Source organism: Macrotis lagotis, chromosome X, assembly GCF_037893015.1.
Source record: "Macrotis lagotis isolate mMagLag1 chromosome X, bilby.v1.9.chrom.fasta, whole genome shotgun sequence".
NCBI lineage: Eukaryota > Metazoa > Chordata > Mammalia > Peramelemorphia > Peramelidae > Macrotis > Macrotis lagotis.
Genome location: NC_133666.1, coordinates 429486230 through 429498981, shown reverse-complemented (window position 1 = coordinate 429498981; position 12752 = coordinate 429486230). Strand labels below are relative to the sequence as shown.

The window sequence follows — 12752 nt, the reverse complement described above, 5'->3', positions numbered from 1 at the left end:
CATTAGTATTTCTATTTTTTAAAAAAAAATTCTATAAAGTTAAGAAAAATCAGGAGAAAATAAGAGAAATTCCATTTAAAATAAGTAGAAAATGCAATAAATAATAATGGCATAGCCCAACCATGAGCAATGAATATTTGTCTTTTTTAAATTTTTACAGAGTATGACATAGTAATATAATTGGGAGTTTATCTAGACATCCCCAAGATTCATATAAATATAACTATAAAACACTATTTATAGAAATCAAGGAAGATAAATAACCATAGAGATATTCATTGCTCATAGTTGAACCATAGGAATATAAGAAAAGCTCTAATACTATCTAAATTCATTTTAAAATTGACAAATTAATTAGGGGATATTTTATTGATGGGAGACTAGACCTGTATACATCAGTACACTGAAATAAACATTTTATTGAGTCAATCATAATAACAAAATTAATCCATAGGAACAAGAGATATATAGTCTCAAGAGAAATAATGAAAAAGAAAGTAAAGGGTGAATAACATTACCAGATCCAACTACATAATAAAGCAAATGATAGTTAAAGATTATCAATTATAATCAAATTTATTGGTATTGATATAAAAATAAAAAAGACAGAAAATTCAATAAGCAAGAACTACAAATCCTATTTTTAAATATAATAGCCTAGGATTTGATGAACATAAGAATATATACTTCAGACAGGAACTTTATTCATTTATTTATTTGTTTATTTATTTATCTTCAGTTTCTGCAAGGCAAATGGGGTTAATTGGCTTGCCCAAGGCCACACAGCTAGGTAATTATTGTCTGAGCCGGATTTGAACCCAGATACTCTGACTCCAGGGCCGGTGCTCTATCCACTGTACCACCTAGCCACTCCTAAGACAGGAACTTTATTTCTGCATCTTATATCACACTGCACAATAACCTCTGAATGAATATATGGCATAATATAAAAGGTCACATAATAAAAAAAAGGTAGAAACTATAGTGAAAAGGAGAATTCTTAATCAAACAAGTGGTTGGAGAGGATCTTAAGAGGGAAAAATAGAATAATAATGATTACATTAAATTTTAAAAAATATTTGTATGTACTAAATCAGTAAAAACAAGCTAAGAAATGTTGAGCAGGAAAGAATATTTGCATCACATAGCAATGATAAAAATCTGAATCTAAGCTATATAGGAAATTGAAAAAATTAAAAACTATATCCCAATGGAAATATGATCAATGAATATGAAGAGTTCTCAAATAAATGATCAATGATCAAATCAAGCATGCTTAAAATTGTTAGTAATAAGAGAAACAGAAATTAGAACATGACATATAACAGCATGTATATTGGCAAAGATGACCAAAAAAGTGATAACTTTTTAGTAATTTGGATTTATGCAAGAAAAGCAAATAAATTCAATTGGTTCAATTTGATTTACCACTTTCACTGGTAGTCTTATATCCCTGCTGAAGTCAAAGACAGAAAAAATTCCAAAACATACAAAATATCCATAATAATACTTTTTGTAGTTGTAATGATGTCAAACAAAGTGAATACCACAATGAATGAGAAATAGTTTAATAAATTAAGACACTTGAATATATCTAATACTTTATATAGAAATTATCAATATGATGAATTCAGAAAAAACATGACTTTATAAATTGATAAGTGAAATAAGGAAAATAAAAATACTTCAATAATGCAATGAAAGAAATGAACACCAAGTAAAAGAAAAAACAATAAGTCTCAGAAAGCAATAAAATACCTTATTCCTCTTAGCAGAGGGTAAGAACAACTAGAGTATATTGGTGCATACATCAGCATTTACAGTCACTGTATCAGTTATTTTTGTTAAATTCTTTTTCTTTTTTACAGGGAGGGTTTAATTTCAAAGAAAAATAAAGAGCATTCCCCCCCAGAAGTGACTAATATTTTCATTTTTGAAAGATAAACTAATATTAGCCTAGTATAAAGGGTCATCCTCAGGGTCAGGATGACCTGGATTCAAGTCTCCTGGGAAAGATTCAACCTCTCAGTGCCCTCAACAAGCTCTTAAGATTATGAATTGAAAAATGTTGATGTGGAATGAATTTCTTTATTTGTAGAAAAATGTACTTATTAAATCAAAGAGTTGGACTATAAATATATATATATATAAAAGAAATTTTTTGCATCAACCATAATATAATGCAAGAAAACTTGCATTAAACAACATGAAACTTACCCATATTCCTCCCAAAGAAGCAGGACTACCCAAGTAGTAATAGAAAGAATCTTAGAGCTAGAAAGGACCACATAGGTTACCTATTTCAATCTCTACCCAAGGGGTATGTGGTATGTGTACTACTCAGGATACTGGTTCTTGAAAATCCCAGTATCCTGAGTAGTACACATACCACTCCAAAAATCCATCCCCCCCATCTTACTTCTCCATACTTAAACCTTGATAGTATAGACTTTGTAATCCACTGGCATTAGCCTCCTTGCTCTTTCTAGACATAAACCTCCATATCCTTTCTTTAGGCATTTTCATTGGTTATCATACATTCCTGGAACTTTCTTCTTCCTCCTGGCCTCCTAGCATGCCTAGTTTCTTTGAAGTCTCAGTAAAAGTCCTGCCTTCTTTAAGAAGCCTTTCCCAATCCTTCCTAATCTTAGTGCCTTCCAACTAAGATATCTCCAATTAATACTGTATATATTTTGTTTGAACATAATTTTTTGCATGTTGCTTTCCCCATTTTGTTTGTGAGCTCCTTGAGAGCAGAGAATATTTTTTTAACCTTCCTTTGCATCCCTGGCACAATATTTTACAATTCAGCATGAATACTTTCCATTGCATATGAATGTAGATGATAGACACTAATTACATTTGGTCTTTTGAAAACACTCATGAAAGCATTTTCTTAGTTTTATTTCATTTGTTGAACTTTCCAAACGTGTCAGCCTAAGAAAAGTGATACACAGCTCAAAAGAATATGCCCAGTGAAATCATCTACTATCAGATGTCTGTAAAAATAGTCTCTTTTATGGTTCTTTTCTCTGTTTTTACTTCGTATTAATCTGTGTATTCCTTTTCATTTATTATATTTCAAAATTCGTAACAAAATGAGAATATAATTGAGACTGTATAATAGATGATAGCAAATTTCTTCATTTCTACTACGATTTTATTTTGGTTTTCTACTCCCATGAATAGATGAATGGAGGAACAAGGCCTCTACCTGGCTCATTTCAGACATAACAGGTGCTATATTCTGCTCCCTATACCTTAAAATTTTTCTTAGAACAAGCTTAATTTTACAATTTCAGCACTATAACCAATATATGTACTTTGATGACTACAGTCATCATGTGCTACAGTATTGATCTTTGGTTTCTCTATCACTTCCAAATGTAGTTGTCAGTTTTTCTGGTCCTGTTTCTATGATGCTTGATTATGAATATAATATGACTATATAATATATATGCAATATGAATAAATTATGATTAATATATTTGAATGTAAGACATGTTCTTGTCTTTATTCAATAATAATTCTTTCTAATTTATTATTTCCCTAATTCATCAAGTTATAAAGAACTCATATTCCTGTCTTTCAAATTGTTTGCAACTTATTTACTTTGTTCCATCAAAAGAAAATACACATGTTGCTTCATTTGGGGTTTTTTAGGTTTTTGCAAGGCAAATGGGGTTAAGTGGCTCACCCAAGGCCACACAGCTAGGTAATTATTAAGTGTCTGAGACCAGATTTGAACCCAGGTACTCCTGACTCCAGGGCCAGTGCTTTATTCACTGCGCCACCTAGCTACCCTTTCATTTGGGTTCTTAATAAAGATAATAAATAATAATAATTATAAAGATTCTCATGGAACACAACTGATACATCTCCCCAGATAGCATTCATGCTTCAGTTTCAATTTAATTAAATAAAAATTTATTAATCACTTCCTATATGCAAGACACAGTTATAAGCATGGGAAATTTAAAACAGTTCCTTCTCTCAAGAAGTTTAGTATCAATAAGCACTATTAAGCACCTACTTTGTGCCAGTGATTGGTGATACAAAAACAAAGATGAAACAATTACTGCCATCAAGGAGACTATATGGGGGAGACAAAAGGTATATAAATAAATATAGGAAAAATACATCAAAAATAAATATAAAGGGGGTGGCTAGGTGGCACGGTGGAAAGAACACCAGCCCTGGGGTCAAGAGTACCTAAGTTCAAATCCGGCCTCAGACACATGATTAGCTAGCTGTGTGGCCTTGAGCAAGTCACTTAACCCCATTTGCCTTGCAAAAAAAATATAAGGTAAAGCAGGAGGACACTAAAAAAGTGAAGAGGTCATAAAATTTAAAAAAGGAGAAATACACAAATAACTATATAATACAAAGGAGACTGTGATAGTTGCATAGGAGAAAGAAATTCAAGTAAAACATGAAAAATATCATTTTCATACAGTGAGAAGAAATACCAGGACATTTTTCATGGAGGAAGTGACCCCTTCAAAGTTGACCTTGAAGGAAAGTAGGAACTTCACAGATGGAAATTGTCATAGTGGAGGGATGGCATTTCTAGCTATGTACTTAATAGAATGAAATTTAAATATGACAAAAAGGTAACATAATAATGAGAAGATATACATATACTGAGAGAAATTAATATTAATAACCAAAGATTTGGGGAGATTCAGATTTCTCCCTTTTTCTTTTATGCTCATTTCAAGACCTCAGTTTCTGAGGTTAAACTAACCTTCCTCCTCTAGCTAAACTCCACCCAGGTGAGGCAGCCATTATGCTCTACTCAGGTTTGAAAAAGGATAAATTCTTTGAATAGATTCCCAAAACTGGAGACTAAATTAAAAATAAATTACATAACAAGACCAAAAGAATGAAAAACTAGAAGAAAATGAGATACAACTCATTGGAAAAACAACTGACCTGGAAAACAGGTCCAGGAGAGATGATTTAAAAATTATTGGGCTCCCTGAAACATGACAAGGAAAAGAGCCTAGACATCATTTTTCAAGAAATAATCCAGTCATCATGTGCTTCAGTATTGATCCTAGAGAGGATAAAATAGAAATTTAGGGGATGCACCAATCACCTCCAGAAAGAGATTCCCCCCAAAAAAACTCCCAGGAATATTATAGTCAAATTCTAGAACTCTCAAGTCAAAAAGAAAATATTACAAGCAGTCAAAAAGAAACAATTCAAATATCATGGCACTCCAGCCAGGATTACATAGGATTTAGCAGCATCTACATTAAAGGCTTGGAGGGCTTGGAGGGCTTGGAATACGATATTCCAGAAATCAAAAGAGCTTGGATTACAACCAAGAATCAATTACCTAGAAAAACTGAACATTCTTTTTCCTAAGGAAAAGATGGACATTCAATGAAATACGGAACTTTCAAACATTCATTTGAACTTTGAGACAACCAGAGTTGAAAAAAAAGTTTGATCTCTAAGTATAGTATCAGATGAAGCACAGAGAAGGTGGAAGGGAAGGGCAAATTATGAGGGATTTAATGATGTTGAATTACTTGTATTCCTGCATGGGAAGATGACGATTGATGATGATGATGATGATGATGATGATGATGATGATAATGATAATGTTTGTCCTTCATTTTCTTTTTTTTAAGGTTTTTTTCAAGGCAAACAGGGTTAAGTGGGTTGCCCAAGGCCACACAGCTAGGTAATTATTAAGTATCTGAGGCTGGATTTGAACTCAGATACTCCTGACTCTAGGACCAGTGCTCTATCCACTGCGCCACCTAGCCACCCTCCTTCATTTTCGAAGACCACGACATGAGGGAGGTGATGCCATGACAAGCACATGAATTAGATTTGAGTGAGGGGCTGCTGTGCTAAGTCACTAGCCTCACTTTCTTCTTCAGAACCATCTGGGCCCATGGCCAGTTATGAATCAGGATGACTGGAGATAGTCCTGGATGTGAGGCAATCAGGGTTAAGTGACTTGCCCAAGGTCGCACAGGTAGTAAGTGGCAAATGTCCAAGGCTGCATTTGAACTCCTGTACTCCAGAATTCAAGGCTCTATCTACTGAACCACCTAGCTGTCCTTATAGATACTATAGATAGGGAAGATGATACTCATTACTCATATGAACCTTCTCATTTATTAAGCAATTAGAAGGAGGATATATAGACAAGGCACAGAAGGGAGATGAATATGAAGGTATAATATATTATTAATATAGAGCCAATGATACCCTTTGATCCAGCAATACCACTACTAGGCCTATACCCTGAAGAGATCATGGAAAAAGGGTAAAAACATCACTTGTACAAAAATATTCGTAGCAACCCTGTTTGTGGTGGGAAAGAATTGGAAATCAAGTAAATATACTTCAATTGGGGAATGGCTTAGCAAAATGTGGTATATGTATGTCATGGAACACTACTGTTCTATTAGAAACCAGGAGGGATGGGAATTCAGGGAAGCCTGAAGGCATTTGCATGAACTGATGCTGAGTGAGATGAGCAGAACCAAAAAAAAACAGCAACATGGGGGTGATGAACAAGCTTGATGGACTTGCTCATTCCATCAGTGCAACAATCAGGGACAATTTGGGGCTGTCTGCAATGGAGAATACCATCTGTATCCAGAGAAAGAACTGTGGAGTTTGAGTAAAGAACAAGGGCTATTACCTTTAATTTAGAAAAAAAAATAAAACCTGATATCTTATTGTATGATCTTGCTATCTCTTTTACTTTATGTTTCTTCCTTAAGGATATGATTTCTCTCTTATAACATTCAATTTAGATCAATGTATACCATGGAAACAATGTAAAGACTGGCAAATTGTCTACTGTCGGGGGGGGAGGAAAGCAAAATTAGGGGAAAGATTGTAAAACTCAAAATAAATAAAATCTTTTAAAAAAAGAAAGGAGGAATTAATTAAAGGGGCTTTGACCTTAGAATAACCATAACTGAAAGGCATGTGGTCAGGCAATACCATGTGATCAATACAATAATCCAGACAGAACTACAGTTCTTTAGGCAACATAAAAAGTCATCCATTTTTTCTCTTCTGAAATGAATGAGGCAAACAGATGTTACAAATTCCTCAAGGAAGTCCCCAGATGACCCATGATCCCACAGTCTTTCCAGGATTTAATCTTCCAATGCCAGCCAGAAAGATGTCAAACTCAGGAAAGAGATTTCAGAAGAACTGCACATGCATAAATGCTAATAAAGTAAGCCATTTGGCCTACTTTCCATAGGCCTTTGGGAGGATGTAAAAGGGTAAAAAAGAAGTAAGGATACTAGAACAGGAGACCAACCCAGGAATTCCATGGAAAGGGTATTTTCTTCTGGTAATCTAAAAACAACCAAAATTGCAACCCTCTCAGTTATGGTTTCTATATTAGGCCCCAGGGCTCAAAGCTGGTGATCAAAGTTTTACCAAATTCATGATTAGTAGAGAGAGAAGAATGGCTCAGGGTCCCAGGAGGGACGTCTCAGAGAGATGACACAGCTTTCAAAAGTCAAAAAACTTAGGACAAAAGACTAGAAATGGGGGGCAGGGAGATGTGAATGGAGAGGCCTGGCAGCACTATAATAAAACTTCTTAGACTACTAGATAAAGTTGCTGGCTGAACTCACCAAGTTTTTAATAGATTCATAAATCAAAGAGATGAGTAGAACACAAATAGATTCCTCAACAGTCACTTGAATTATCTATGGCAGCAGTTCGCTAATTGTTCAGGGTCTACCACTCAAAGAAAGGAACCTAGTTTTGAGCTCAGTGAAGGTCAAAGCTGTCCTGTTGAATTTACTTCAGCAATCCACTAGGAATGCTGGTTTTTAGAGACAGTCACGATCTGACTCCCTCCAATTTTTTTTCCCTCAGACTGATAACACATTACTCTTCATAGTGTATGATGTACTCCAACCAAATTGTCCTTCTTAGTCTTCTCTGAACATGTCATTTTATCTTCTTTCTTATCTTCACTGACTTGTCCTCCACACCTAGAATGCTCTCTCCTCTCATCTCTACCTCTTAGATTTTCCTGGTTCCTTTCAAAGCTCAAGTCCTTTCTTGATTTCCTAAATTAACTCTGACATTCCCAATTACTTTTTAAATATTTTGCTTTTTTAAAATAAATTTCATTAGTCTGTCACCTGCTATGCCTACCTAATCATTACAGTGTTAGCTCCTTGAGGGGAAGGGGCTGGAATTTTTTGCCATTGTAACTCTGGAATAAGACTATAGTCTCTGTCACTTGAAAAAAATGCTTGCTTAATTAGCAGTATTTGGAAGAAAGGTAGTTTGAGAGATCCCTGAGAACAGCCTGAATCAATGTGTTACTATGGGTGATGGTCCCTTAATCTCAAAGACTGTGAAAAGCCAGACACTTTTAGAGTGGTGCCCACCTCCAGCCACTGGGCTTAATGTTCTAGCCTGGACCTCCAGGACATCTGGTCCGATAGTAGTAGCAGCTGGTACAAGGCTAATGTGGAGCAGGAGTCAGGTGTCAAGCTACCAAAGGTTATTATTGGCAGCCAAAGTAATAGCAACAGTTGGCATAACAGTCAGGGATGAGGGCCACAAAACCTCAAAGCTCAGACCAAAGAGATAAAACAACATTTCCCTCTCTCAATATTCTTCTCCTCATGCACTTTTTAAAAACTACTCTAACTCTATCTGCATGCTGAAATATGGTAGCTTCAGTAAAGAATTGTTATTTTTTAATTTCTCCAACCTGAAATGAATACTCAAGACAGCTAGGAAAGGGCAGTACTTCCAATCCAGTTTAAGCTACCAGAGCACTAACTGAGAGGCACAAAGCTGCTTATAAAAAGAATTCATTTGGCATTACCTATTATCTATTTTACATTCAATCTTGAGTTATTTTAAATTTTAAGACTGAGATAAAACTTATTAGGATAAACATAGCTCAAGGGATGAAAAACAAACAATTTAAGTGAAAAGTAGCATGAGCTCTTTCAGAATTGTTTTAAGCAAATAGGTATTGACATTAATTTCGATGATCTATGGGTCCTGGAGGGCATCAATTTAGTAACAATAAGAAGTGAATCTAACTCACAGATTACTAAATTACTCATAAAATATTCGGTTAATTTCAAATTCTATGGCATTTCAGGAAGTAGAGTAAAATGTAATTGTAATAATGGACAATCTAATAATCAATTAAAAACTAATCCTTAGTCTGAGTTGTTTGCAGGCACTTTCTAGGCCCCCACAAACCCTCTGAAAGATTTGAAGCTGCAGTTAGGACCAGGAATCCTCTTACCATCTCCTCTAAACAGAATCTTAGGTTTCTTAGTTAGACAAAAGGTATTTTTCAAATGTTTTCTTCGTGCCAAACACTGTGCTAGGCACTGGAAATACAAAGAAAGGCAAAAATAAACAGTCCCTGCCTTCAAGAAACACAAATTCTAATGCAAGAGACAAGTAAACCAGGGAAGGCCTCTTTCAAAAGATGGGATTTGAATTGAAACTTTGTTCTGCTATTTAAATGAGACAAAGGCAAAATAAATGTGACAACCCTCCTTATCATAAAGCTCCTTAAGGGACCCGGGATTGTTTTATTCCTGTGTTCTCTAAAATTGGGTTGACACAAAGGTTGGCACAAAGATAGATACCATAGAGGTAGTCATGAGAAAGCCAGGCAATCCAATTATGTGTTGATTTAGCTTCCATTTCTTTACCCAAGCCACTGAAGCAATGAAAGATGGGCTGAATTAGAAATCCATTACCAAATGACGGAATTGTGACTCAGACTTCAAATGAAGAATGAATATTGTATTACTTACACACACACACACATACACACACACAAGCACCTCTTTTCCTTGAAACCCTCTCCTATCTCAACCAGCAATAAAGGAATATATGGGACTATTAAATAGCTTTCTATTCTGTTTTAAATATTTATTTTCAACTTTTTTTTCCCTTTTCTTGGTCTGGATTTAGGATTTAATTGGGGCTCCTTTGGCTTCTTTTCTGTACCTTGTAATCCCAGACAGGTGGGTCTTTAAAAAGTAGTTCATGGTTCATGGTCATTTAGTGAAAGATAGGTCTTGGACTGAAGTCTTCTCGATACTAAGGATAGCTATCTGAGACTTATTAGATCCTGTTTTCTCTAACTTTCCAACTTTACTTAAGATTTATATAGCCCACAAACCTCCCCCCTCCTTTCTCCTAATTTGCTAGTAAGATTCTATTTTATCAGTTATATCTCTCTAAATTCTAACTCATAAGCCTTGACAAATACATTTTACTTTTTTACCAGTCACTTAAGAACACTCAATTTAATAATAAAAGCATTTTAAACAGTGAAATGAATAACATAATATATGTATAAGTGTTACATGTTACATCATATTATATTGTTGAAAGCAAAATACTTCATTTGGATTCTTACCCTGATTAAAGAAGAAAAACTTAAGAAAAAAAGAGAATTAAAAGTGGTTTATTATAGGTACATCAAGGTAGCAACATGTTTTCAGTCTGATCATGGAAGATCAACAAAGATTTTAATGTGGGACCAGTTTTTATTGGGAACTTTCACAATGAAATAAAAACAATTTAGATAGTTCAGCAAATGAAGTTGGACCCTTGTATCTCAAGTTCCTCCTCAAGGTAGCAAGAAAGTGACAGTTTGCAGGTAGAAGGACATATATTGGAGATTTGGTGACCTGACTATGTGACATATATCGGGGGACTGGATGATGCCTCCCCAACACTGATTGACAATCAGAATGAGAACAATGAACAGGAGACTAGATTACACCAGAAAACAATTCATAATTCTGAGGCTGCAAGTAGCCAATGTTTTCTACTAATTTCATTGGACTTCTCCCAGGGGGACCTAATTTCTACTAGACCATGCTCTCTGTTCCCTATTCTTCAAATTCCCTAATTCCTCATTCAATATCTAATATGTTTTCTGTGGTTACAGCTATTTCATTAGATGTTTTAGCCACCTCCTTCTTCTACCAATAGCTGTAGTGATTGGTAATTCTCTCCCCAGCAGAAAAGACTACATCTTGTGTGGGATAAAAATCCACTAAAAATATATAGAGACTCCTCTGAGATAAAAAGATAGTTTATTTTGGCTTTTCTCAAGAAAAGGGCACATTCCAAATCTCACAAAGATAGTGAAGATCAAGGAGCTGCCCCTAGGTGATAGTCAAGCAAGATTATACGGCCTAGCATGATTCCCCCTCTCCCTAGCCCCCCCGCTTCCAACCTGATTGGTTAAGGTTTTCAGTTACAATCTTTACATGAAAAATCTACCCGGTAACAAAGAGAAGAATAAAATGCTTTCATAGAATATTACCTCACCACCCAAATGGTGAGGGTATCAGAAGATTGCTTTTTTTTTTCAGAAGAGGATTTCTAATGACCTTTTGTCATCTATTTAAATGAATTAATGTCTGAGTATGCAAAGTCTTCTTAGTACTTATCATGAAACAAGAGGAGGCAGTCTACTGTTCTCCCAGTCTATTACCAAATAGGTGGCTAATTAAGAATACAGGGTCTCTTTTCTGGAAGTATTCCACTATTTACCTCCCTAACAAAATCAGGAGGGTGTCTGGTTGGGAATGCAAGGTCTTTCTGGAAATAGTCCACTGTTTCCCTCGCTAACAGAATCAGGAGGGTGTCTGACTGAGAATGCAAGGTCTCTCTCCCTCTTTCTTCTAAGAATAGTCTAAGAGTAATAGTCTCTCTCTCTCTCTCTCTCTCTCTCTCTCTCTATATATATATATATATATATATATATATGGATATATATATATATACTTCACTAGGAATATAAACTGTTAAGAGGGAATATTCCACTCAATCTCTTCTTTTTTTAATTTATTTTTATTAAAGATATTATTTGAGTTTTACAATTTCCCCCCCATCTTGCTTCCCTCCCCCCACCCTCCCATGGAAAGCACTCTGTCAGTCTTTACTTTGTTTCCATGTTGTACCTTGATCCAAATTCGGTGTGATGAGAGAGAAATCATATCCTTAAAGAAGAGAAGAGAAGTCTAAGAGGTAACAAGATTGCTCAATCTCTTCTTAACCAACATTCTTAGTAAATGAATGAATCTTATTTAAGCAGTCTCAAAAGTTCTATCCTCATTTAGCTTTGCTGTTGTTCAATTGTTTTCAGTCTGTCCAATTCTTCATAACTCCATTTGGGATTTTCTTGGCAAAGATACTGAAGTAGCTTGCCAAATTCTTCTCCAGATCATTTTACAGATCAGAAAACTGAGACAAAGTGTCTCACATTTACTAAGTGGATGAGGCTAGATTAGAATTCAGGAAGATGATGTCTTCATGACTCCACCTTAGTACTCTAGCCACTGTGCTACTTAACTGCCTGTGAAGTTTCCTCTAGCCTAGCCAGGCTGCACCTCTCACCTATGCAAAAGTTATGGGTTAGTCATGACATTCCAAGAAATCATTCTAGTTTGTTCAGTTGTGTTAGAATCTTTCTGAACCCAATTGGGGTTTTCTTGGCAAAAATACAGGAATGATTTGTCATTTCTTTCTCCATCTCATTTTACTGATGAGGAAACTGAAGCAAGAAAGGTTAAGTGACTTGTCCAAGGTTAAGTATTAGAATTAAGTAGTAGAAGCTAAATTTGACCTCATGTGTCTCCTAACCCCAAGCATGGTGCTGTACCCATTGTGTCACCTAGTTGTTCCAAGATATATCACACAAATAACTATTGTTTTGACCATAGAACCCTCAGAGGTGCTTT

General features: G+C 35.2%; 1 protein-coding gene across 5 annotated transcripts in view; it reads right to left on the bottom strand.

Annotated features, from left to right (window-relative positions):
- Positions 1-12752, bottom strand: part of PXDNL (peroxidasin like) — a 586539-nt gene that overhangs the window by 509657 nt on the left and 64130 nt on the right. The window lies entirely within an intron of this gene.